The sequence below is a fragment of the Eriocheir sinensis genome, unplaced genomic scaffold (genome assembly GCF_024679095.1).
Source record: "Eriocheir sinensis breed Jianghai 21 unplaced genomic scaffold, ASM2467909v1 Scaffold400, whole genome shotgun sequence".
NCBI lineage: Eukaryota > Metazoa > Arthropoda > Malacostraca > Decapoda > Varunidae > Eriocheir > Eriocheir sinensis.
Window position 1 is genome coordinate 321,209 of NW_026111722.1, and position 5,339 is coordinate 326,547.

At 49.4% G+C, this 5,339-nt stretch overlaps 1 long non-coding RNA gene across 14 annotated transcripts; it reads right to left on the minus strand.

Moving 5' to 3' along the window:
• Window positions 1-252: 252 nt before the first annotated feature.
• LOC126992110 (uncharacterized) lies at window positions 253-1,488 on the minus strand. 14 transcript variants are annotated; one of them, XR_007746216.1, is made up of 3 exons: window positions 1,292-1,488; window positions 1,129-1,182; window positions 253-1,077 (listed from the first exon to the last, which is right to left on the minus strand). It is a non-coding gene; the product is annotated as an uncharacterized LOC126992110 (long non-coding RNA). The 14 variants fall into 14 exon arrangements; XR_007746210.1 differs by lacking the exon at window positions 1,129-1,182 and adding an exon at window positions 1,183-1,209 and having other exon boundaries at window positions 253-1,104; XR_007746213.1 differs by having other exon boundaries at window positions 1,129-1,209.
• Window positions 1,489-5,339: the final 3,851 nt, after the last annotated feature.

Consider the following 5,339-nt stretch of genomic DNA (forward strand, 5'->3'; position numbering starts at 1 on the left):
GACCTGTTCTGTTTTTAGTGTACGTAAATGACATTGACGAGGGGCTATCGTGTAAAATATCGAAATTTGCCGACGATACAAACATAGCCAGCAGAGTCACTACGACAACGGATAAAGAACACTTCCAAGCTGATCTCGATCGTTTGAGCAGTCCCAGTAGCTAAATTATATTGTTTGTTATACAGTTGTTTATTTATATATTTATAATGTTGTTTTAATTTGTTTTATTTTGTTTTGTTTTTGTTTTGTCTTGTTTTGCTTTGTTTACTTTGTTCTTTTCTTTTCTTTTCCTTTTCTCTTGATGTTTTCTTTTCTTTTCTCATGATGTTTTCTTTTCTTTTCTTTCTGTTGGTGTTGCTGGCTGTGGATGAGCCTCCTCCTCCCCAGAAGACTCACCCGTCACCCGCCCTGCGGCCCCAGGGGCCGAAAGCTCGATGACTTTTTAGTTATTTTCTTGATATTGTAATTTCATTTTCTTTTCTCGATGATTTAATTTCCTTTCTCTAGCCTCTATCTTGACTGTGTGGGTTAGCCTCCTTCTCCCCAGAGGAGATTCACCCGTCACCCACCCTGCGGCCCCAGGGGCCGAAAGGTGGATGACTTTTCTGTTTTCCTTTTCTTGATGTTTCTATCATCCTTTCTGGTGTTCCTGGGTCTGAACGAGCCGCTTTCCTCCCAGAAGAGACTCGCCCATAATTTTGTGATGTTGGTTTGGGCCGAAAGGTGGATGATTCTTTTCATTTCCATTTTCATTTTTCTAGTGTTACTTCTCTGCATTTTCCTTCCGGTGTTACTTCACATTTCTTCTTCTTGTGTTATTTATCTTCAAATTCCTTCTTCTTGTGTTACTCTTTTCAATACCTTCTTCTGTGTAACTCTTTTCAATACCTTCTTCTGTGTTACTCTTTTCAATACCTTCTTCTGTGTTACTCTTTTCAATACCTTCTTCTGTGTAACTCTTTTCAATACCTTCTTCTGTGTTACTCTTTTCAATACCTTCTTCTGTGTAACTCTTTTCAATACCTTCTTCTGTGTTACTCTTTTCAATACCTTCTTCTGTGTAACTCTTTTCAATACCTTCTTCTGTGTTACTCTTTTCAATACCTTCTTTGTTACTCTTTTCAATACCTTCTTCTGTGTTACTCTTTTCAATACCTTCTTCTGTGTAACTCTTTTCAATACCTTCTTCTGTGTTACTCTTTTCAATACCTTCTTCTGTGTTACTCTTTTCAATACCTTCTTCTGTGTTACTCTTTTCAAATTCCTTCTTCTGTGTAACTCTTTTCAATACCTTCTTCTGTGTTACTCTTTTCAAATTCCTTTTTCTTGTGTTACTCTTTTCAACTTCCTTCTTCTTGTGTTACTTCATATGCCCTCTTCTAGTGTTACTTCTCTTCATTTTCCTTCTTCTGGTGTTCCCTTCTTCCCCTTCCTTCTCTCGGTGTTTCCATGTCGTCTTTTCCTGGTTTTGTATGTTGGAACGCGTTAGTCTCCTCCTCCCCAGAGAAGACCCGCCATACCAACATACAAGATGCTTTAAACAAAGCAAAACAAGACTATTTTTTTTGGATTTTTGTTTTTGTAATTTTTTGGATTTTCGTTTTTATCGTAGTTGGCATGACACTTGCCTTGCTTAGGGGAATTGTACCTCCCCATGCGTCGAACCTTCCATTGGAACGTGTCATTAACGCGTCGTCTGGCTAATAAGAGGTCAGTAACTGCATGTCTTGCTGCCACTTCACGCCCCCCCAACCCCCGGACCCTCGGGATCTCCGACACCTCCGTGGACGCTCCGGGGGAGCCGAGGCGCCCTGCCGGAGCCCTGAGCCCTGCGACGCTCGCCAGGAAGGCCTGTTCCGTTACTTTACTTCCCTGATTTGCTCACCACGGCCTTCGCCTTTGCTGTCCTTCATCTTCCACCTTTGATTAGATAGTTAGTGTAGCTTATCACAAACAGCCTCGTAAGGACCAGCAGGCCTGCTGTTGTTTGTTCTCTCTTTGTGTTTCTTTGTTCCTCCTCCTCCTCCTTTAAAAAGAAAAAAAAACAGACCTCGTGGTTGCCTTATATGAGGACTGTAAGAGAATAAAGTTACCTCCTCCTCCACCTTCACCTCTTCCTCCTTCTCCTTCTCCACCTCCACTTCCACCTCCAACTTCACCTCCTCCTCCTTCTCCATCTCCACCTCCACTTACACCTCCACCTCCACCTCCACTTCCTCCTCCCTCTCGTTTCTCCACAAACCTCATAGTTTCAAAAATATTAACAGAAACACATCAAAACACTATACATATTACTTAATCTTGAGAGAGAGAGAGAGAGAGAGAGAGAGAGAGAGAGAGAGAGAGAGTAAAGTAGGAATCGATTAATGAGTTGGGTTTGTAAACGCATTAGAACGGGACTAATTGTCAATAATATCGCGATCTAAGGATTATGGGGATTAAGGGAGTGACGATTATGGGATTAAGGGAGTGACAGTGGCTGGGCGGGAGGGAGGGCTGGGAGGTGAGAGAGAGGATTGAGGGAGACCGGGAATGGGACAGAGAGGGAGAGCAGTGGAGAACGAGGTGAAGGAAATAACACGGATACACAAGGATATGAATGGACTATTAACCCTGTAGCCACAGGGATCATGTTTCTTAATGGTCCTTCTGAGCGAGAAAAATGAGAAAAAAATCATCACTCACACAAATCATTTCATAATATATACCAAAGCGTTTTGTGATCGGTTTATGCATCATCTATTTTTTGGGGGTCTATATCATGGCACAAATTTGGCCCGTCGCTGCTACACGGTAAAGCCACAAATTTGGCCCGAGGGGCCATATTATAGGTTCCTTGCCAATTGCAAAATGAACGGAGAACAAAGCTCACAAAATGGAACTGTTTTTATCGGGTCAAGTGTAGCGAGGGTATCGGTAAAAAGACACTGATAAAATGTTGTCAAGAAATCCTTGCATCTGTCTCATGGGCTGGACCTTGGCTACCGCTACCTTCCCTCCCCCTCTCTCACCCGCTTCCTCTCTACCAGGGAATAATGGCCCGGGGCAACCCGAGGTCCACAGGGGGTCACCCGGCGACCTTGACCATAGACATGACAACGTCGCTGGGTAGCAAACGGTTGAATTCATTTCCATACATAAATCATCGTTACTATTCTAAAATTCGATACATTCACAACATAATATAGACTTGTTTTACCATATACAAAAATTTAAAAACTATATCAAATACTAAACAACCGACATATGAAATTGTATGCCTTGTTGTGGTTGAAGCGACAATGCTGCCGGGTAGGGAATTCCCGCACCTGCTCCACCCAAAGTATCTTGATATTTGCATCAGACTTAGTACCTCGAACCCAATCCCATTATCCCCATGTACTACCTGAACCCAGAACTCTGCTTCCTGTCACTGAACCACACCATGATCCATCTACCTTCAAACCCATGGGCTTTAATTGTCGTCAAAGTTATTGGTGAGGTTCTTTGTCGAATGCTTTACTAAAATTAAGATATACAATATCATAACTGTTGTCCTTACGTATTTGCCACTTTTTGTAAAAATAAAAAAATAAATAAAGTCAGTCAAGATCTAGCCTTGATTAATGAACCCAAGGTGGGGGCCATTGATCAGGCTGTTTCTCTAGGACTAGGTGGTCACGGATATTTTCATCTATAATAGACTCGAATGTTTTTACTGCCACCGACGTTAAACTAATTGCAGCCTCTTCCTTTCCCTCGCACGATACCCCCGCCACAGTCTCCTCCTGTCCTTCGCACGCCACTCCCGACAACACCTATTCCTGTTCCTCGCACACCACCCACGCCATGGGCTCCTCCTGTCTCTCGCACGCCATCCCCGCAGCCGTCTCCTCCTGTCCCTCGCACGCCAACCCTGCCACCGACTCCTCCTGACTCTCGCACTCCACCCCCGCCTCCGCCTCCCCTGTTTTTCGAACGCCACCCACGCTGCCGCCTCCTCCTGTCCCTCGCACGCTAACCCCGCCACCGCCTCATATGGTTCCTCGCACGCCACCCCCACCACCGCCTCCTCCTGTCCCTCGCACGCCAACCCCGCCGCCGCCTATTATTGTCCTTTCCATGCCACCACCGCCGCCGCCTCCTCCGGTCTCTCGCACGCCGACCGCACCACCGCCTCCTTCAGTCATTCGTACGCCATCCTCGCCACCGCCTCCTCCTGTCCCTCGCACGACGACCCGGCCACCGCCTCCTCCTGTCCTTCGTACGCAACCCCCGTCACCGCATCTTCCTGTTTCTCGGACGGCAAACCTGCCAACGAATCCTCCAGTCCATTGCACGCCAACTTCGCCGCCGCCTCCTCCTTTCCCACGCACGACACCCCCGCCGCCGCCTCCTCGTTTCCCTCGCACGACACCCCCGCCGCCGCCTCCTCCTTTCCCTCGCACGAAACCCCCGCCGCCGCCTCCTCCTTTCTCTCACATGCCACCCATGCCACCGTCTACTCCTTTCCCTCGATCGTTATCCCCGCCACCGCTCCTCCTTTCCCTCGCGCGCCAACCCTGCCATTGCATCCTCCTTTCCCTTGCACGATCCTCCGCCACCGCCTCTTCCTTTCCCTCGCACGCCACGCCCGCCACCGCCTCCTCCTGTCCCTCGCACGCCATCTACGCCACAGCCTCCTCCTGCCCCTCGAACGCCACCCACGCTATCGCCTCCTGTCCCTCGCACACGATCCACGCCACGGCCTCCTCCTGTCCCTTGAATGTCACCCACGCCACCATATCCTCCTGTCCCTCGCTCGCCAACCCTGCCATTACATCCTCCTGTCCCTCGCACGCCACCCTCACAACCCCCTCCTCCTTTTTATCCCCTCCAACTCCTCCTCCTATCCCTCGCACGCCACCCCCGCCACCGCCTCCTCCTGTCTCTCGCACGCCATCTACGCCACCGCCTCCTCCTGTCGTCCGAACGCCTCCTACGCCACCGCCTCCTCCTGTCCCTCGCACACGATCCACACCATGGCCTCCTCCTGTCCCTCGAATGTCACCCACGCCACCACATCCTCCTGTCACTCGCACGCCACCCCCGCCACCACCTCCTTCTGTCTCTCGCACGCCACCCCCGCCACCACCTCCTCATGTAAAACGCACGCCATCCCCGCCGCCGCCTCCTGCTGTCCCTCGCACGCAAACCTCTCCATCGCCTACTCCTGTCCCTCGAACACCAACCTCGCCACCGCCTCCTCCTGTCCCTCGAACGTAACCCTCCTGTCCCTCGAACGCCACCCTCGCCACCGCCTCCTCCTGTCCCTCGAACGTTAACCCCGCTACAGCCTCATACTGTCCCTCACACCCCAC